The 23,506-nt window shown below is 34.1% G+C and overlaps 1 protein-coding gene across 1 annotated transcript in view; it reads right to left on the reverse strand.

The window, feature by feature from the left end:
* ADGRL3 (adhesion G protein-coupled receptor L3) overlaps positions 1 to 23,506 on the reverse strand; it is a 726,682-nt gene that overhangs the window by 7,473 nt on the left and 695,703 nt on the right. The gene's annotated exons all lie outside the window — the stretch shown is intronic.

Below are 23,506 nucleotides of genomic sequence, written 5' to 3' on the forward strand. Positions count from 1 at the left end.
TCTTGCTGGCATACATTTTTCTTGTCTTCTTGTTTCCTTGCTTCATTAAAGCAAGCTGCTATGGTACCTCCCTGGTGGTACAGGGGTTATGTCTCAATGATAGCAACCTATCAGCAACCACTGCAACACCACAAGTTCTATCCCTAGACAGAGAGCTAACCCACAAGGTGGTCTGCACCTGTCTAGCTACGTCTCCCCTCAGCAGTGTATTTCAGTATCTGCCTGTTCTGCTCCCCACTCTGTTTTTGGTGAATCTTCTCAACCCCTGCACCTCTGGCCCAGACTCCAGTTCTTATACAAATAAATATTTTTTAAATAAATAAATAAAGCAATGCTATGGTATGAGTTGGGCTATCAAGAGAGTCACCTGACAAGGAATTGTAGGTAGCCACCGTGACATGGATGGTGAATGAGCTTGGAAGTGGCCCTAGGTCAGTTGAACCTCACAGTAACTTTGGTCCTGGAGAACATCTTGCAACTTGAAGCATAACACACAGCCTTGCTTCACTTGGATTCCTGACCTATTGGAAATGCCAGATAATAAGTATTGTTCTCTGAAATCACTAAGTTCCAGGATAATATCTTATGCAATTATAAATGACTGAGATAAATGAAGACAAATGTCTTGAGACTTGACCCATGCTTACCAATACAGAAATAAACTCTAAAGGGGATTAAGAAACCAGAGATAGGATCTTTATGTATTGTTTTGTAGGAGAGGTTATTCTTTTTTTGCTATTTTAAAAATATAAAGCCAGCTTCTATTTCCTTTTAAGATTTTCCTCCCATTAAAGTATATTCAAACAAAAAAAATACATAAATAAACTTTCTCTGTGCCCAACAAATGCATTTATGGTATTTAAAATTACTACTTTTATGAGTTTACAAAGGTTTATAGAGATTTATATATACTTTTCTGGAGAGAAATTCGCAATAAAAAAGGATAACAATAGGGAAGTAATATGCTCTCAAGTTCAGATACAAAAATAAAATGATCTTCATATATATGTATGTATATATGTATGTATGTATGCATACAAGAACAGGTGTACAGGTGAGTAGTGTGGTGTGGGGCCTAAGAGGATTCACCAGAAACAGATTGGGGGACAGAACAGTCAGATAGACTGAAATACACTGCTGAGGGGAGCAGTGGGCAAGACAGTAGAGGTCTGCCAGGCCATGTGTGTCACCTCCCTGACTGTGGATTGAACTTATCATGTAGTGGCTGTGGATGGCTTCACAGTGCTTGCATTTTAACCCATTGCACACAGAACACACCAACTGCAAAGTTTTTTAGGAGCACATTTTATTTGAAGAATTAACACTGAGAACAGTGTGACCAAGAAGAGAGTATGAGGGAAGAGTAGAAGGAGGTGAATTCAAAATGAACTGGATAACTGACTAGTATATTCTGTAGGTCATAGCAATGACTTTTTTACACTATGATGGAAGAAGCTACCATTTATTTGTTTGTGTGTGTGTGTGTGTGATCTGGCTTTGAAGAGCTTTCTTTTGTAGTTATCCCCTTGTGATTTTTAAGACATTTGTGTATTTTGCATATGAAAATATTTTTAAATATAAAATATTGCACTTGTTTTAATGTAACTTAGAAGTTTGACCATTTCCAGGAAAGAAAAAAATGTTAGCCTAGCTGGAACTTGACAGTAATCCATTTGAGACTATCAAATCAAACTTAAAGATATTTAAAAACTGTGTTTACCTCTACTAATAACACTATTTTTCCCTTGTTACTAGTTGCTAAAATAAATTTCTTCCATTTGCTTCTTCTCTAGTTATACTTTCCCTCTTTGCCCCTCTTAATTTCTAGTAATGGGATATACCTGTGTGTGGGCAAATGAGAGAAACTATGGAAATATCCAGAAATGTCTATCTAAGCAGCAATTTACCTAGAAATAACAACTAGCTACTAATTATTTGTAAGTGATTACATAATGCTAATCATGTCTGTCTTATGTTACTTTGAACAGAGACTTAGTTGTGTCTCACTGAAGTTTTTCAATAAAAAGCTATGTCCTCCTCAGAAGAGTTAAATTACATATGTTATTGATCATTACCACCCACATACAATTCTAACAATTTCTTAAGTAGCCAATTCCTGCTATGTTTGCCACTATGGTTCTTGCTAAGCTTTATCTAGTGCTCGTTTCTAATTCAATGTTGAAGTACTGGTATAGATAGTTTTTATGCATGAGTCAAAGAAAAGACAGATTTGTGTTGCTATCGGGTTTTAATTGAAGCATACTTTACTATCTTTGACTAAGTACTTCATTGCTATTTTCATAATGATTAAAACCTTGAGAGGAAACTCTTCTGATAACTGCAGTGGAGTAATGAGAAATCATGCTGGGCTGGAGTTAAATGATGGCTGAGATTTCCCCCACATTAATATATAATCCATGAAAAGAGATTTGAATAAAATGGAATTGTCCTGTTTTAAGCTTTCAAAATGAAACTTTGGTATAAAGCTGCAGTTTGATATTTAAATGTAAAGCTCTGTTGCTCTTTTCTTGTGTTTTTTTTTTAAATGACACATTTATTACCCTTTCCCAACTATGCCAAAAAAGGAAAACATTTCTTAACTGATTCACTAATCAATAAACTAAGAATGATGGTAAGCAGCATGGGATGGAGATGTCTAAGTAACAATGACCAAAACAATACTGCAATGTATTTTTGCTCAGGTAAAAGAAGTCTAGATATGAGCAACTGAAGACTAGAAAACTGCACACCCAAGTGGTCCTTCAGTCTCTCGCTTCTCCCTATCCCTCTGTAGCATATAGTTTTCTTTTTCAAGATTGCCTAGTGTAGTGTGGAAGCAAGGCAGAGGGCAGGTTCTCTGTGGATGCAGGCAGATGGGTAAAGGAGTTTTCTGGAGTCCTCAGTGAATTATCAAGTTTGAATGTTCTTTCTGCACCATTTGTAATGAGACAACCAAGTGCAGGGCAGGCAGGGGATGGGTGGGGCCGGGCAGAATGCTGGGAGATTTCCCAGACACTGGCAAATTTTTACTCCCTGGCATTCTCTGATGGTCTCTTGCTCTTGTTACCATTCTCCACCTGCCCCCTCACTCTCTACTGCACTGTTCTGTGCCACATTTATATGCTCAACCTCCACACTCACTTACACGTGCCCACACCAAACTCTAGGCGTCCACCATCGGGCATGAACACCTGGAGACCACACTCCCAAGTGCCTCCTGCATTCAAAGCTGCAGGTGATAATCAGAGGTCAACGGACCAAAGCCTGGACAATCTTCACTTATCCTACACTTAGCATTCCCAGCTAGCTGTTTAAGTTATAATCAGCAGAGTTATATTCCAGCAAGAGTAAGGGAGAAGGGGAGGAAAGATAAGACATACTACCCAGATGAGACAGTAGAAAACTTTATAGAGGCAGTACCATGGATCTCACCTGTCTCTCATTTATCACTTCTATCTACAAGAACAGATCAATAATGAGACTTTTAGCTAAGCCAATTGCAAACTTAATATTATATTAGTTGTATTAATAGTAGCAATAATGGTGTATATATGTATATGTATGTATATAATATGTATTAGGAAATTAAATGTATTAGAATTTCTTAGTATACTTTTCAAAGATTATTTAGTTCTCATAATAAGTTATGAGATATATAAAATCATTTCTGTTTTGCAGATAAGAAAATTGAAACACTGAAGAGCTAAGTAATGTACTTACTGAAAATATTTTATTTATTTATGCATAAAGAACTGGGGTACTGGCCAGAGGTGCAGGGGCACAGAGACAGAATGGGGAGCAGAACAGGCAAATTGATGAAGTACACAGCTGAGGGGAGCCGCGGGTATGTCAGGAAAGGTCTGACACGCCATGTGGGTCGCCACCCTGGCCAGGGATCCAATTCTAGCTGAAGCAGCTGTGACATCTCAGTGCTGCTCTTTAACCCATTATGCCACTAGGGAGGGCCCAATAATGTACTTTAAGTCAGAAATTCATCAAAATTTGAAACCTGGTTTTCAAATTCTGCCGCGTGTATCCCTAACCACTAATTAGAGATTGCTAACATTCAGGTATAGGATAAATGAAGATTGCTCAGGCTTTTGTGCTGCTGGCCTCTGTAGGCCTCTGTAGCTATCATCTGTGGCCTTGAATGCAGGAGGCTCTCAGGAGTGTGAGCTCAAGGTGTGCTTGACTTATGGTGAATCCTGGAGTATGGCGTGGGCGTAAGTAAGTAAACACACGGGAGCCAAGGCATGAGCGTATATATAAGGGTCATATCACAGAGAATGGAGTTTGGCGGAGGGCCTGAGGCAGAGTGTAGTGGAGAGGCCAGAGAGTCCCAAAAGCCAAAGAAGTCAGAGAACCCAGAGAAGGTAGAGTCACGGGATGTGGGGACCTCCCTATATGCCTGCGTCTATTTGCCTCACTTCAAATGGTGTATGAAAACCATTAAAAGCCTGGAAAAGCCACTGTGGGCACGAGAACAATTTCTCTTTTGCCGACTTTGTCCTACTGCCGGCCTGCACTACACTTAGTGTTCGTTGGCAGGATGATTCAACACAGATGGGTCTGGAGCCCTCCCAAAACCTCGGGAGGGACAGAAGGATGGCCCACCTCCTCTCCGTGGGCACCTCCAGAGTCGCTGGTGCCGGTGGAGAAGACAGCGCCTGGTGGGGAAGGCGGATGGACACGGTGTTTGCTCAGAGGCAGGGTAGGAGTGAGTGTTCCATGATGGCTTTGCAAATGGAGTCCAGATGACACTGGAGACTCCTTGTCAACACAGGTGGAGACCAGAGGCCAGGAGTCGCTGGAAGAGCTGAAGAAGCTGCAGAAGCACAGGAGGTTTGGGAGCTGTGGGACAAGACCTTGTGTGGAGGAGGAGATGCCTACCAGCACCTGCCCTCCACCCATGAGGCGGCAGACTCATGGGGAGGGAAAAGGATCATGATTTGGAGCTTGCCCAGGACTGACCAAAGTTTTTGACTGACAATTCCATCTGAAGATAGGAGAAATTTGGTGGTTAATGTTTTGTCTTTGGGACCCAAGAGGTGGATGGTATCACTTGTACACATCAGGAGATGAGAATCAAGGAGTGTCCGGTGGGCTTCAGTGTCCTAAAGGAGCCTTGTGTGTAGTTCTCTATAATCAGGCAGACATGTATCAAAAAAGCCGACTTGGACAAGGCAAAAGTTGGTGCCAACTTCAGGAAGTCCTGAGCCGTTCTTAAGCAGCCAAGAATGTTAAAGAAACCAGGTAACCCTCTTTAAATCACCTTCACTTCCACACTGAATTAGAAATGAGCACTAGATAAAGCTTAGCAAGAACCACAGAGGGAAATATAGCAGGAGTTGGCTATTTAACAAATTGTTAGTATTTTTTGTGGGTGGTGATGATCACATATGCAATTTAACTCTTCTGAGGAGGACATAGCTTTTTACTGAAAAACTTCAGTGTGACAACTGTTTCTCACACTGGTGGCAATGACAGCAGTGGAGTGACAGCAGTGAGTGACACCCCTAGGGTTTATGCAATTACCCTCAAAGAGTAGAGTATGTCTCCAAACTCAGAATGAGTGCATCCTAGGTGTGGATGCTGCATGTGGTGTATTGCTTGTGGCTGAGAACACAGCCAGACACCAGGAAGCTTGATGGCTTCTGGCATGTGAAGGCAGAAACCATGAGTGAATTGTTGTTCCCGGCTCAAACAGCAGTGTTTTTGGCAGCACACTTGATGGATCATCTGTTGGTGCTATCAATCTTATCATTCTGCCCGTAGGCTGGTGCCTTATCAGGACATAGTTGCATTCTGTTGTATGGTTGTGGTGTTGTATCCATTTACATTCTGTCATTTTGTAGGTCACGGATGCAGTGTTCCACATTTGCCAAGGGAAAATTATGTGTAGATTGTACAGCAAAAAACCCTGAAGGGGTGAATTGACATGTAAATGGAGATTGCACTGGTTTTGTGTGTTTGTCTCTGTGGCAATCACCTATGGCCTTAAATGAGGCGGCACTTGGGTTGTGTGCTTGGGGTATGCATGCCTGTTGGTGCACATATGGAGTGTGGTGTGGGCATGAGTATGTTGACACACCTGAGCCAAGCGACTGATCATACAAGGTTAGCGTCACAGAGGGCAGAGCGCTGCTGAGGCTCTTGAGGCAGAATGCCCAGGGAGCTCCCTTGAATCTGGTTACCTCACTACAAATGGTGTAGAGAGATCAGTAGTAAAACCTATTGAGGGCTCCATAGCTCCCCTAATTCTATCTTCCCTACTGTGTACCTGCACTACAGCCAGTTACTAAACATTTTAAGATTAACTGGTCACAAAATTTCTGTGTATAGGTTCCCTGTTCAATTTTACTATTAACACAAAATTGTCTATAGGCATCACTGAACAAATAGGCCACAGTTTGCCTTCTTTTTTCCTCAAAAAAAGATGAAAAGATGACCCTGGCTACTTGAGAGGGGCAATTATGACTGAATAGGCAACATACTGTTACAGTTCATTCACCAAAGAGTGAATCTCTTTTGTCACTCTTTTCCAATATGCATAAAATAGAACATAATTAAGAACCAATTGATTGAGTAGACTTAGAATTCCTGTATCATGGGTTCAGTAATGGATTTATAAAATTCTAATTTGGTTTCCTTCTTTTATACTCCATTTATAGGCTTAATAAACATTAAATTTGCATTTTCTTTAAGGAAACCCACAATAAAATTTGGTGTGTGAAAGCATTTATGAATCCAGTATCTAAGAAATTCGTTTAATGTAGTCTTCCTTAATTTACCTGACCCATAGAAAAACTCCCTAACCCACCACATTTACAAATAAAGTATCTCAAAGAACAGAAGTTTATCAATTGTCTTCTGTGTCTCAGTTTTTAACACAGTGAACAGTCACTTGCCAAGTTATGGTAGATTTTTTTAACCTCCTGCATGAAGTTAAAAAAAAAAAAACAAAAACAAGCCTCTGGTCCCTTTAAACTAATGCTTTACACTGTTCTGTTTCATAGTATTATTTTCCCTGTGCTAGTCTGCTTAAAATAGTTTGAAATTCAAGTTTAAATTATAAGTAGATTGCTGCAAAATTTATTACAGGGTTGATAAATAGCAGGGAAAAATGCAGTTCAGGTCACCCATCCTCCATTTCATAAACATTTAGTAGATGTCTTCTCTGGGGAATGCGTTGTACATTCTGATAAGCATTTGTGAAATAATTAGAAACAGGGCCTCCCTGGTGGCCCTATTAAGTCTCAGTGCTATCTCCCTAAGGCCTGAGTTTGATTCCAACCAGGGAGCTGATCCACCTGGCATACAAGACCTCTCTTATCTTGCCCACTGCTTCCTTCAGCAGTGTCCTTCAGTAGATCTACCTGTTCTGCTCCACACTCTGTCTCTGGTGAATCTTCTCACCCCTCACACCTCTAGCCAACACCCCAGTTCTTATATGCATAAACAAAATAAATATTTAAAAAGAATTAGAAATTGTTGTTTGAGATGTTTGTATCTAGCAGTAGTTTTGTATTTATTAGTCCTCTAATTCTAATAGTATAGTGTTACTGGGCCCTCCCTGGTAGCGCAGCGGGTTAAAGCACAGCACTAAGAAGCTAAAGCCACTTTCACATGAGTTCGATTCCCACCTGCCCCAGAGATGACCACATGGCATGGCAGACCTCTCCTGACCTGCCCACTGCTCCCCTCAGCAGTGTACTTCGTCTGCCTGTTCTGCTCCCCACTCTGTCCCTGGTGAATCCTCTCACCCTCCGCATTTCTGGCCTGTACCCCAGTTCTGTATGAATAAATAAATAAATCTTTTTTTAAAAAATAGTATACTGTTAATTAATATACAGTAATAAATATCTAAAAGTATAATTAATTCTCAATAGGAACATAGTTTCTGAATAGCATTCTGAAACTCTGGAGGCACCAGAACTTCAGCTCATTTAATCAAAATAATTTTATTATTTGCCTAGACAGTTTATATTTTCCCTCCAAAGGATGGTCTTTCCAATGCCTATTTTCTGTCACAGTCACATAAGGAGTTATTTGTAGCACAATATGCTCAGTTACAATAGTCTTGAGAGCTGTAACCCTTTTAAGTACTCCCTTCTCTTGAAAGCATTTTCAAACACTTTGGGCATGAAACTATAAAAGTCCCAAGTGTCATTTATTCCTCAGAATTTTGGTTTGTTCTTGAAGTTGATATTCTTTTGTGAAAAGTAAAAGTACATGATGATTTTGTATTTTAGCTTTTGTTGGATGATGAAAATGGTTGATCATTCCACCAACTGAGAAATTGTAATGCCTTGAAATTATGCAAATCTTTAATGTAAATCCTATATACATAGAAAAGGAAATAGGACTTTTTTAATAATCAAGTGTCACAGTTCCAAAATCTAGACTTTAAAGATAACAAGCCTTCAATAAAGCATTACCGATTCAATTTAATTTTATTTTTGAACTTGGAAAAAATTAATATCTGTAATTAAATCACAATTAGTCTTTAATTGTTCTAATTAAAGATTTGTATAATCTCCTTAAGATAGTCTCCCCTGTAGCTTGTTTTAAATTGAATCTACTGGAAATAATAAGTACTTTCTTCTGACTTACATCCACATCTCTGTACTCAGGTCTGGAGCATTTCAAACCATCTTTTAAATGAGAACATTAAATCACTTTTTTTTTTCATCTTTTGATATTTTTGGAAATCCTTTAGGAGGAAAAATGTTAGTAGCATTTCTAGTTTATTCACACACACAAAAATCAAAGCTACATCTGTTTAAATAACAGCAAAGTTACTGAAAAATAAAACGCAAACATGTATGTGGTTAACTAAGCAAAAGAGGCAAAACTGTTGATTGCTTTCCATTTAATGATATTCTTTAGGTAACAATGTGTTGTATGAAGTTGGGAACTTCTCATTGACTCAGAGGTTATGGTGGACACCAGTTTATCTTGCATACATATTCCTCTTCACATTTGTGAAGAATTGAGGGGAAAATACTAGGACTTTTTTGTAGTCGCTAGTCAAATATATTTTTCACTTGTTTTTCCTTAAGTAGTGTGTATCTGTGTGTGTATGTTGGAGATAAGATCAGTAAAGCATACTTAAAATTCTTAAGTGCAAGGCATACCTTGGGAAAAGTCTCCAGGATTTTATTTTAAAGACTGTTTATAACTGTTGGCTACAGTTTTTTAAACAGAACTATTCTTTTATTTAGATGTATGTATTATGGCAGGGTGTATCATTCAGCTCTAAGCCTTCAGGCTTGGTGAGAATATCAGCTTTTCTGGCTATTGCTTGTTAATCCTGGATTAAACCTAATAGCATTTTCATTTCTATCTTTTTGCAGAAAAAGTTTTTAACAATACCAATTTAATTGTCAAGGACACATAAGTGCTTAGAAAAAGTAATATTTCTCTATTTAAAATTTCCTTACACGGTGAAAATAAAGTATCTTGATATGTGAGAAGTACTGAGAAAAACTAGATATTTCTGGTTTAATAATGTTTACAACTGCAGCTTATTAAGTGGAGGAGGCAAATTAATTGTAATCAGTAGACATGTGTAGATTTGTTATACTGAGTCACAAGTTTAAAAGTTGACCTTGATTAGCATTACACTGGTGAGATCAAAATGGAACTGCCTAAGTATAGAGTTAAGATCCATTGAGTATACCGAATGATTTAAGGAAGAAAGAGTGACATTTGGGAGGCTCATATCTCAGGAGGCCTGGGCAAACTGCACAACAGTAAGCACTAATACTAACATAGGTCTTCGTGTCCAACTTTCCCTTAAGCCAGCTTTTGGTGAGACTTCGAAAAGTAAATAATAATTAGACTGTGTCAATGGGGACACTCAATCCCCTGGATAAAACTAGTCCAGGGGTAATGTATAAAAAATAGGCATGATAGCCTAAAATTTTTAAAGATTTTTTTAAACCAAAGAATACCTTAACATTTTCCTAGATTTGTTTGATGAAAAGTCCAAAATTGCTTCTAAATTGACTCCATCTCTAAAAATAGTATTCCCTTGTAATAATAGGGAATAGTTCTTATATATGTCAGACATTTTTTCTAAGAATTTTCTAAACATTTTTCTAAGCACAACTTAGGAATTTATGTCATTAACTTCATTATCACATTAACCCTAGGTGGTAGATTTTATTAAATCCCTATTTTACAGAAGGGGAGATAAGGTACTAAGGGTAAAATTGCTCAAAATCACAAGGCTAGAGAATAGGGTGGGGGGAGGCTTTTAACAGTTGAAATTAATTGGAGACTTTACCATAGATATTGTTTCTCAACATGGAAAATAAGGTAACATGGAAAAAGAAAAAGAAAATTTAGAGAAATTCCTTACTTTGTTGGTTCTCCTGGTTTCCAATCAGCTCTAGTCTCACTTTTTACCTTCCTGGTTAAGTAAGTTAATACATGCTGATAATAGTAATTGATTTAAGAATGTGTTTAGCTTCAGCTGTTTGAAATATGGCTTTACTGCTTACAACCAAATGACCCTGAAATGCATTCTAGTATGAGAGGAGAAACTAGATCACACAATAGCAGTAGGAGAGCTTAGCCCAGAAAACAAAATTAAAAAAAAAAAATTAAAATGAACTGGTCCAAATATCTTCATTCAATAATTACTTCTAGCACAAATGAAGTATGATGCTGAATAACTGTGTTTTCTGCTTTCCTTAATTTCTTTACTCTGAATTAAAAAATGGAACTAAATGACTTCAGGAGTTATTTCAGACATCTAATTTTGTGACTTTCCTGTGCATAGAAATATATATGTGTGTGTGTGTGTGTGTGTGTGTGTGTGTGTGTCTTGGAGATATAGGTAGTCAGTCCAGAAAGATAAAAATGACAGAGAAAAGAAAATGGTAACAACTGAGAGTAAAATCTATCTGGGAATGTTGAAAGAATAAAGGGAGACCCAAAAAAAAGGTTTGAATTATAAGAAAATCTCTTGACTGAATGAGAAAGATATTGCTGATTTATGCAGCATAGGAACTTAAGATAAGACATAATACTTTTTTAGGACACAGAAACAAAAGGAAAATAGAAAAGGCTATGATTAAGCATAAGATCTACATAGAAAGGAAAAGCAATCACAGGTCATGTACTCTTATGAGACTGGGTAGAGTCTGGTCTGAATCTTAGGCAGACTGGCCAGTGAAATGGCCAGATGGATTTAGAAATTTGAGTAGAGAAGAGTCTAGGTTGTGCTGTTAAAAATAATGGGAAAGAGAATTGTTCTTAATTTAGCCCTGTAAGTAATACAAAGTAATTATGTGAAAAAAGAAGTAAAGCAATACAAATAATTTTTCTGCTCCCCTTGTAAAACATTTTCTACCATTCCATAACTGAAGTGTCATTCATCACAAAGGGAGATAGGGCTCTGGGTTTTTCTAAAATACAGCAGTCATATATTTGTACTATCAACTATATATCACAGCTGGCATATAAATCACAGAGGAGTGGATGATTTCCCCTGTGGTCTTTTTTCCCTTACCATACCAGACATAAATAATCTACCAATCTTTCTAATATTGAGTGAAGTCTTCTGAATACAATGCTCCATGCAAGTCTTAAAATTGATTGAGTTATTACTTCTAGTAAAATTACTTCACACTTCATCACAATCTGTAAAATTATGTGCTAACAGGATAGGTAATTTAGATGTCCTAATTCTATGTTATTGTTGACGACTGAAGATGATGTGTGGGTGTGAGAACTCAACCAAAGTGATAGTTTTAATCTAATGTATATTTACTAGTTTCCTCTTCGATGTAGCCCTTCATGATATATATGGTTTGATATGGTTTGAGTGATTTTTTTTTTTTTTAGAAATATCAGTATTAGCTTGTACATTAATGTTTAAAACCAACAATGTGAATAGGATATCCTATAAAATCTAAACACAAGTCTAGGAGTTATACTGAAGAAACTATTATTTTTCTTTATGTGCATTTTGAATAATAAATTTACATCAATGTATAGATTCACTTCTTGGATTTGCAGCCAATTGATCTTCACAAAGAATGTACTTTTGGATAGCTGTGACACTTGCTCAATACTGAGTAGACATATGGTTCTGATAATAGTAAAACTTCAGGGATGGCTCAAGAGGATTTTGTTCCATGTAAATAATTCCTGATAGATGTCTGTGAATTCCTCCTAATTTAACATTAATGATGGAGTCTCAGAAAAACATGTGTGGATATTGAAACTAGACCATATGGCCTCAGAGGAGGTTACTTGCTCCACTTCCCACAGAATAATCTGAAAGTGAATAATCCAGACCTATACTTTACCCAAGGGAGCCTTGGCTTGGGGAAATGGGCTTTGGTACATCATAATCACTATAGATTTCTCTAGAAGGGGCACTGAATAGGTTTGTATTTTAATAAGCAAGTATTGGGTGGAGAAATACATCTGGAGTTGTGGTCCAGGGGAGTAGTTGCCATTTATATGGCTATATTGTCCATGTCAGTATGTTAGGGAGTAGAAAGGTAAACATAGTGGAATCATACAACTTTGATTAAGGGGAAGATGTAGAGAGGTTCGAGGAGCCAGTTCCCAGTGAAAAGAACTTGGAGAGTGCAAAGGGTTGCTCTTCCTCACATTGGTTACTGATGGAAAATTAGAAGTACTGTAAATGTCTAAGGTATAGCTACCAATACTTTGAAAATATAGAAAAATCTAAAACAACAAAATGGGCAAGAAGAAAAATAAAATCACAACACAAGCCACCTTCAATCTTTAAGGTACTGTGTCATCTCAAGGATAGAACTACTTTCCAGAATTCAACCACAAGATGCACAAATTCATCTTGTCAGATATAGTGTTCAAATGCTATGATTAAGAAATTTAAATAAAGAAAATGCAAAAATAATGATCAAATGGGAAAAATATTAAGGACAGCACATTTATAATTTGAGAATAAAAATAATTGAACAGCAAATAGAAACTGAAGATTCCCATAATAAAATAACAGATTTAGAATATATAAAGATCAATGAAGAAATAAATAAGATTATAGAAAGCTGTGGATGCAAGATAGACCAACTGGAAGATATTTATAGATCATTGTACGTCAAAAACATAATACACACTACTTTCATATGCACATGAAATTTTCTTCACATTTTGGTTTATAAAACAAATGTCAAAAGTTCATGAAGATTGAAATTACATCAAATATCTTCTCTGGTTAGAGGTGTCAAACTAGACAGCAATCACAAAAAGGAGGAATGAAAATTCTTTACTAAGTGGAGAATGAGCAAGATACTGCTGAATTACTATTGTATTAATAAGAAAATTAAAGAAATTTAGAAAAAATGTAGCAACAAATTACAGTGAAGACTGATGCCTCCAAACTTATAGTACACAACAAAATCAGTGTAAAAAGGGAAGTATATAGCTATACAGACATTCGTTAAGAAACAAGAAGGAGATCAAACAAATCTAATCTTAAATTTTAAAAGAATTAGGAAAATGAAAGCAAACATAAAAAGAACCCAAAGGATTAGTAAAACCAAAAAGCTGGTTCTTTGAAAAAAATAAGCAAATAGACAAATTTCTGGCTAGGATTACAAAGAAAAAAAGAATAAGAGATCAAAGAGGAAAAGTAGCAACAAACATCTCAGAAATACAGAGGATCACAAGAAACTACTGCAAACATGTTTATAACACAAATTTGAATAACCCAAAAGAAGTGACCAAGCTCTTTAAACTATACCACCTGCCAAGGCTGACTCAGGAAGAAATAGAGAAATGGAACAGACTATTTACAAGCACAAAATTGAAAAAGTAATCTAAAGTATCCAAAAAAACAAGAGTCCAGGAACAAATGATGTCACTAGTGAGTTCTATCAAACCTTCAAAGATGAATTAATAATAAAATTTCTTAAACTCTTCCCAAAAATTGAGGAAGAGGGGATACTTCAAAACATATTTTATGAGTACAGTATTACTTTAATAACAAAAGAAGGCAAGGAAATCACAGAAAAGAAAATTATGTACCAATATCTATGATAAACATAACTGCAAATATCCTCAATAAAATTTTTAAAACAAAATTCAACAAAGCATTAGAGTGAATATACATTATGATCAGGTGGAATTTATTTCAGGGATGCAAAGATGGTCAAAGATCCAAAAATTGATCAATATAGTTCACATCAAAATTGAAAAAAAATCATATGATCACATAAATAGATTCAAAGAACATTTCATAAGATTTAGTATATATTTACGATTAAAAAATCCTCAAAATTGAGGATGGAAGGAACATACTTCAATGCAATAAAGGCCATATGTGACAAATCAACAGCTGACATACCAAATGTTGAGAAAGTGAAAGTTTTTCCTTGAAAATCAACTACTATGTATGTCCACTTTCAACACTACATTTCAGTACAATATTGGATGTCCCAAATAGAGCAATCAGGCAAGAGAAACATATAAAATGAATCAAATTTGGAAAGAAGAATTAAAACTATTCTATTTATAATTACATAATATGCATTACAATCTCTAAATACTGAAAAACTATCCAAAACAATCACAAGAGTAAAGCCACAGTCTACAAAATCAATTTACAAAATCACTTAATTTCTTATGAGCAAGTGATGATCTAGAAGACAAAGAATCCCACTTAATATTGCACCAAAAAAAAAATGCTAAGTAAGAATAAGCTTACCAAAAGACTTGAAAGACTACATAATGAAAACTAACATTTTGTTAAAAGAAGTAGATGAAGTGACAAAAAAGGGTAAAAAATATTTCCTTATCATTAACTGGAAGTTAATTAACATGGTTAAAATACCCATCTTACCCAAAACAATATAAAGATTTAATGCAAACTCTATTTAAATTTCAAAGGCATTTTCAAGGAAATCTCTGTTGAGCCATAACAGAAACAAATAGAGAAAGCAATCCTGACAAAAAAAGGTATCACATTCACAGATTTCAAACTGTACTACAAAGCTATGGTAATCAAAATATATGGTAGTAGAATAAAAATAGGCATAGAAAATGGAATAGAATTGAGAGCCCAGAAAAGAATCAAAATTTATTTGAAGAGTTAATCTATGACAAGAATTAAGAATATAAGGTGGAGAAAGGAAAGTCTATTCCACAAAATAAATGTGCTGAGAATACTAGATAACTCCATGCAAATAGTTGAAATTAGGCCACTATCATCTCACTATGTATATATATCAAATGAATTAAGGCTTGGATGTAATACTTGAAACCATAAAATAGAAAAAAAAACAGTAATTCAAGACTTTGACTTTATAGATATCTTTGTGAACTCAACTTCTAACAACAATCAATACAAAAATAAAAATAAATGAATGGTCTACATCAAACTGTTTCTGTTAGCAAAAGAAACTTTCACAAAACAAAAAGACACCCTAGTGAGATTTTACAAAGGGCTGATATCCAATGTCTACAAAAAACTCACAAAATTCAACAACAATAAAACAAAGACCCAATAAAGAATGAGCAGACGAGCTAGACAGGCACTACTCCAAAGACAGGCACATTTAAAAAAAAATGCTCATGATTTTTATTATCAGGGAAATGCATATCAAAACCACAATTTGACAGCAGCTCAAACCCAGTGAGAATGGCTCACATCAAGGACCTAGAGACAAGTGTTGGAAGATGTCAGAAAAAGACCAATTATATTGTTGGTGAGGATGTACACTGCTTCAACCTCTATGGAAAACAGAATGTTGTTTTCTCAAAACATTGAAAAGATATCGATTACAACATCCAGCAATTCCATTCCTAGGAAATTGCCCAAGGAATGCAAAAACACTATTCAAAGTGATATATACATTATTATATTAATTGTAACAATATTTGCAGTGTTATAACTAAGATTCCCAGGGACAGAAGAATGACTAACGTTTTGGTATATGTACAAAATGTAATACCACTGATCGATGAAAATGATGAGCTCTTGACATTTGTGACATGATAGGTGGAGCTGGAATGGATAATGCTAAGCAAAACAGGTTAGAAAAAAAGGAAGATATTGTATGATTTCACTTATATGTAGAATATAGGGAAACAAAACAGAGGATCAGAAACAACAACAACAACAAAAACCACCAGTAACATACTCTGGAAACTTGTCTATAAATTTGAGGCATCAGAAGGAAAGGATGAGGTGGAAACAAAGTGTGGAAGGAGTCCATGTAATTGTGGTGGCAGACAGTAAGTATCTTGGTGGTAAGTGTTCTTTGGTAACACATATCTGAGCAGATGTGAAAAAAAAAAAAAACTTTAACTATCTTCTATTAAGATATTTGTGAACTCTCAAAATAATGATAGTGACTTAGATACTTTTGCATAAGAATTTTTATTCTATGAAAATGATTTAATGTTGATTTTTATTTGAGCAGTATATTATCCATGTTTATAAATTGTGAGGAGAAACATTTAAGTAAACTGAGTCACCTGAAGATAAGACATTTGTTCCTTCATATACATCTTTCCTTCTTTAAAAAACACTTTAAAACATTTTGAGAATATTTAAATATAATTAAGGCAAATACTTATCCAGTTAATACAAAACAATGGGTTCTGATATTCTAAGGCCAAGATGCATATTAAATTATCTGTAAGCTTTTAAAATTAATTTATACCTGGGTGCTACACCCAGATTTTGATTTATTTGGTATGTATTGAGGCAAAGATTATTCATTTTAATATGCTCTTGGTAATACTAATTGATGCCAGTGCTAGAAAGTAATGAACAATTCTATTGATACAATTACTTACAAAAATAACAAGGTAAGTTTATCTTTGCAAAACAAGTGAATAAAACCAAACAATTAATTATTATGGTTTTCACAGGGAGTTAAATTAGTTTTGGCTCCTCAAGTTGAGATATTATTTCAATTTGAATTTTTAAAACTAATTAATCTCATTGCTTTTAGCTTTTTAGGCAATTAATGTATATGTACTTTATAAATTATAGAACAATACATGAATTACAAAATTTTGGATTATAGTAAAACATTGTTTAACTTAAAAGTGAAATTTAAAATAAAACCCAAGCTAAAAAAAGAAAGCTTGTGTTCTTCAATTAGAATTTATATTATCTTAGTGTCTTTTCTGCATATATATATATTAATGCACCTGATCTTTTATTCCAACATTTAAAAATAAATGTTATTTCTTAGATTATGGCTTGATTGATAGGATTACACTTTATAGTAAATATAAATACATGTTTTACATTTATAGAAACAATGCATGTGTATTAAAAGTTAGAATTTAGTAAAGTTTTCTTTTTCAATTGAACAGAATTTAACAGAAAAGTAACATTTTAGAGATGCACACAAGTCTTACCAGTTATGATTACCTGAAAGATTATGTTCATTATAAGTCTTTTCTGATTCATAATTATTCATTTTTAATACCATGATATGTTTTGATTTAAATAGTTAACACATAATCATCAATATGGATATAATCTTCTATTTCAATTTATACATAAAATCTGCAGAGCACATTGACATCTTTGATACTTTTTAATGAGATATTTATTATTTCTGTTGTGAGAGTAAACCCTTGATGAAGCACCTCAGGTAAAAAGAGGGAAATTATTTTACCTTTTTTATTATTATTTTATTCAAAGATTCTTCACTGGTAATAAATATTTTAGCACTGTAATGAAACAAATTATATGTATATATATATTTAATTATTGTTCTGGAAATGGATTTATCTGTAAAATCAAGTGATGTTACTTTCTGGGAATTATTTAATTTTAAGTTTTTCCCTGTTTGAAAATACATACCTGTGTGATAATTGTGATTATTTCCCACTTTTCTGTACAAATAGCAGACCAAGTAGTATTGGCAATAACCAATTGCAATAATTGGATCTTTTATATACTTAAAATATTAGTTTCTATAACAAGTATTTCTAGTGTGTTATTAAGTGCTTTTATTGGGAAAAGACCACATTGACAAAGCCTTTTTTTTTTTTTTGTAACAAGCAACTACTAACACACACACACCCACACACCCACACACACAGCATATATATGTGATTATACACAAATATACACATGATCTCCCTGGTTCCTATGTCATTTTTAACCTAAAATAGTGGAGTTAAAAAATAATACATTGTACATATTTCCAATATATTAACAGGTTTATGTTTTAGGTAAAATTGAGCACAACCTAGGAATTCTGTCTCTCCTTTCCTATCACATATCCCCTATTATCTAGAAACATTTAAGGGGGAAATTCTGATAGTGACGCTTAGTCTGTTCCAAAGGAAGATAGTGGAAGGACCTTGGTACTAGGTGTATCAACAGACACATATGTTTGCCTGAGAGCTTATTTGACAAGCAGAGTCACAGATCCAGCCTCAAAAAAAGACAAAGCAAAACTGGTATAACAAGGTACATTGTTATGAGGTACATTCCCCTGTACCTCATATGCACTTTATAAATGAGAAACTTGGTGTAGTATTGTTGTTTCCAATTGCTGCAATAAGAAGGATATTTGATAATTAGATGAGAGAAATTAAAGGATTCTCTGGCTAGGGCAAAATTCTTAAGGCAACATTCATTGTATTATTTGTTCTTTCTATATTTGAAGATTGGGACCAGATAGTAGAGGTAATTTTTATAACATTATTTCATCATGAGTTACAGAACCAAGTATAGTTGGTTTACATCAATATTTTATTGATATAAACCATTTAGAAAAAAAGAAAACTTCAACTGTAGCAAAAATATTTTGGTCAGCCTTTCGCAAAACTGTTGTGGGCTTATAGTTCTCCATGTATTGCTCTTCAAGTTCCTTGAAGATTTCAGGGCCAAATTTTAGGAAATGGAATAATATATACTCTTCCTGGAGTTTTGCAATAAATTCTTTGAAATCCTACAGTACAAAAATATTTTACTTTATTTAAACTGGCATCTCTGAGATATATTTACTCAATTATATTAGTTTAAATGAGACTTACTGAATACAGATTATAGAATGCAGCATAGAAGGACAGTTGATAAAACTGTAAAAAAATTAAATGTTGAGAAACTGTAACAAAGTGACTAAGAAACTTAATTATGCACATGCTCTGATAGTGGAATGAACTAGTAATCCAGGGAATGAACTAGTAATACAGGTTATAGTAGAACCTTAGTTAGAATTTAGCTTAGAATCACACCTATTTTCTAACTTATACTTGGTGGGAGGAAGGGATTTTAATAGCTTAAACAAGACAAAAGGTCTGCCTAGTACCAAATTGAGAATCTGCTTTGAATTTCCTGGATGAGGATTTCATGTGTTCTAAGTACATTAAATGCATACATATTTCTATATATATATGTATATAAGTATATATACACACATATATACCACTTAGAAAACACTACCTTTCTTTAAAGATGAAAAAAACTTATTTTTGAAAAGGTATTTGTTCAAAGGTATAGGCTGTAATTTACAATACTTCCTCCTCCCCTTTTCATTTCCACCTAGTAAATGGAGCTTACATAAACTTTGAGTCCTTGAGAGCTTGATGTTTCCATGAATACCTGTTTCCCCTCTCTCATACATGAAAAGGATAAGTTAATTCTCAAATATACATTTAATTGATGCACTATACAATGGTTGAACAAATAAAATGGACTTTAGATTGATATTTTTATTCAAATTTCAGTAGCTCTTCAACTGTGAGATCCGAATTTTGTAAAGTATGAAAAAAATCCATTTTATCATATGATTTTTGGAATATTGAACCAATACACCTCCAAACATATACTCAACACTCAGGAGCAACTCACACCCTGCTATTCCCTTTCAGAATATTTCTTATAAAAATGAATTTTCAATATTATAAAGGAGATACATGTGAATTAATTTCTCTAGTCTATATTTGTGCTCATTTTATTAATGCTATTAGTAGACATAATAATAAAAATCCTGACATTACAGAATTATGATTATGCGATGTCTATTTAATGACCCAGAACTTAACCAGCATTTATCATGGCCTTCATTCAAAATAAGAATGGCATATCAACAACTGAGATTTTTACTTTCTTTTTGGACCAGCAACTCATTAGTAATTGATGGTCCTACTCCTCTGAATGAGATAAAAATAAGATGAGGCAGTAGATATACAACTACATTTGATATCAATGGCAAAATGAAATTCTTAATTTAACTTCCTGTCTTCCTAAAAAGAACAAACATCCTTATTGACATCTTGGGTGTCAGCAGTTCTCTGAAATATGAACAAAATTTCCCTAAATTGTATTTTCTATGTGTGAATGAGAAGGTAGTAGGGTCATGGGGGTAGTGAGAAAATATATTAGCAATTCACATTTAATTATCAGCTTGTAGTTCGAAATGCTATCCCCAAACTAAGTTTTGGCACTATCATATAGTAACAGTGACTACTACATCACTTGTCATTTATTGATATTTTTTATTGAGATTTGTAGCTTATGATTTTACATGTGATTATACAGAGCAGTTAAGTAAAAAAAAAAAAAGAAGAAGAAGAAAGAAAGAAAAAGAAAAAGAAAAAAGTTGAACAAGGGGAAAAGTTCAACAGACTGAAGTCTGGTAGATGTGTATACTAGGAAGGTCATGTGCAAACATGAAAGGGGTAAGACAACCAAAGCCTGCAATATCTATATCCTTTTCCCTAAAACATGATATTTCTTATTTAGAAATAGCTCAATTTGTCATTAGCTTTAAAACCATTTTTAGAGGCTCTATTTTGCATCACATTTGATGCTTGGCAAGTGGGAAGCAGTATGGTAAAACTTCAAGTTATCTTTCAACTTCCAGTGTATTCACAGAAACCAAATGAAGGGAAATCAAGCTGACTCTGAATTTCTTGATTTTAGAGTATATAGGCAAACATCAGTGTTAGAATATACAAGGATGTGTTTATAAACGAACATATTCTGATTGGCCACAGCTGTTTCAAGACATAACATCTTTTATTACTTAGGATGTAAAGGAAATCTTTATTCTCAAATGAGTCATGGAAACCAACTTAAAATGTTTATTTTCTTCATTTCTCTCGATTCATAATGTCACTCAAAATATAAGATACTGTGAGATTTTGAAATTCAAAGCACTAAAAAATGATCTAGAAGACTAGGCAGTGGTAAGCATAAGAGCACACTCTGTCCCAGTCAATGTATCCTGAGTCCCACACCAAAGACATCTTCCTACTGTTAAAGAGATAATAGTGTTCATGAATTTTATCAAATTTCTTTTGAGGTCAACCTATATATTTCATCTTGAAGCCAGGGTCATCTTTCCAGTTTAACCTTTAAAAATTTACTGTAGGTATGACTCCTGTGTTACTGAGTCAAACTTAACTGCTTTGAAATTCAAAGTCAGAATATGCTCATTTTAAAATTGTTCAATCTGAGTGATGTTTATCTAACATTTAGGTCCTTAGAAGTCAGCTTTATTTTCCTCTTCTTTCAAACTCTTAAATCACTATAAAATGAGAGAAGTATTGGAAACACTTTTAGATACATTATGAAGTACTCTGATAACATCATATTCGTAACTGTAGAAATTTATGAATTGACTACAAGAATTGGAGAGGACTTGAGAGTAATATTTTCTGCAGTGTATTTGCTCAGTCTCAATGTACTATTCATATATAATGACCTATACTGTAACATGGATATTGCTTGGTTATGAATTATTTTCCACAATGTACAATTCCAATTTAATAGTAATTTAATGTTTATTAGAAAGATTTATAATAAATCTCTAAAAGTTACAAAGCTACTAGTAGCATTAACTGTTGGCATACAATAGAGTAAGCAGATTAGAGTGAAAGAGAATTGAGGCAAATATTTATATTTGAGAAACATTAATAAAATATTCATGTTTCCTTGAGACAGGTGTAGCAAGACAGGACATATGTAAAGAGAGTTTTTTCTTATAGAATTAGGAGAATAAAATTAAAATGTGGTGGACTCCAATTTTACATTTGATTTTAACACAGCAATAGCATTTAATTCAATGTTTATGATTTTTATCACTCTAAATGATTTAGATATATTTTTCCTTGAAAAAAATTTCTCCATAACTCTAATGTAGCTACTGCTATCTCACCATAAATTTGCCAACATGATTCTTTTTCTATTCATATTGTGATAGAAAAGACTTGGTTATCACAATGGAAGTTTTTTTCCTTGTAGTTTTCTTTGACTTCTTCATATAAATCATAGTTCTCCTTTCACATGCATTCTCTAAAAGTCAGTTTGCTTTGAAATACTCTAAGGGGGCACACAGTATTAAATGAGAAAAAAAAAGTATGAGATACTATAAAGAGAAACATTTAAAATCAAGACATTTAAATATAAACTTTAAAGTCCTATATGTTAAAGAACTGCTGAGCCCCAATTTTTTTAAAAGGTGGAATATCGATTATTTCAACTGAAAATATTTAGTGATAATTACTACCTTTTATATTGCAAAAGTCAATAATGTTTACAGTATTGCAAACAAGTTATTTCCTTTGCAAACTGCAAATAAGGAGAATCAGAGTAGAATATATGTATTCAGGTAGAAGTTAAAAATTGATTTAACTTTTAAAGCAAAGTGGGAAGTATATAGGAAGTGCTCCCCTAAAGACTAAGCAGGAAAGAAGTAGATAGGAACACTTTATGTTCTACTTTTCTGTAAATGAAAATTTAGCAATGATTTTTTAGATGGTTTAAAAAGGACATATTTGCTGATTATGGAAATAAATTTATGGTTGAGATCCACCAAACCTATTTTATGAGCTCAGGAAGCTTTTCATGTAGAATTAATTTGCACAAAAATGCCTCCATAAGCTACTTGCAATGTTACTGCTTTCCTCTTGTGCTTCCATTTCCTAACTAATTTATCAACATGCAAAATCTAACAAAAAGGCATATTTAAAGTATTCATTAAGAGTACATGGAAATTATTTATGTAATGGCCTATAAGTATGAATTGTTAAAGATAAGCTAATTAAAGTCTCCATACTTTGTTACTAGTATATGCTGGAAAGGTTACATATATTGTTACCACATCTCAAATATTAAAGAAGAAAAGAAAGCCTTGTCAATTTTCAAAGTTGCTCAAAACTAAATTAGGGTTTGTGGATTATTTCTTCTCTTACTAAATTTGAACAGACATGTATAAAAATTATGTGGCATTCTCTTTCCCCTCCAAAAAATAACATTGCAAATAGTAGCATTGGTTTAGAATTGATGGACTTCTAAAAACTAATTATTATTTCACTAAAAAGGGGTGATTATTGATTGGTAATGATCTTCAGACAACCAAAAAACTGTTTCCCTTTCCCTTTGCACTCTATAATAATGAAGAAAGCATGTCTTCAAAGTGTTTAATGTCACCCAGTAAGTAAGCAAACCAGTCAATGAATTTGAAGATGTGTGGGGAAAATATGGCAGATATTGCATGGAATTAAATACATGGAGTCC

This window comes from Condylura cristata, unplaced genomic scaffold (assembly GCF_000260355.1).
Source record: "Condylura cristata isolate star-nosed mole 26May11 unplaced genomic scaffold, ConCri1.0 scaffold00012, whole genome shotgun sequence".
Lineage (NCBI taxonomy): Eukaryota > Metazoa > Chordata > Mammalia > Eulipotyphla > Talpidae > Condylura > Condylura cristata.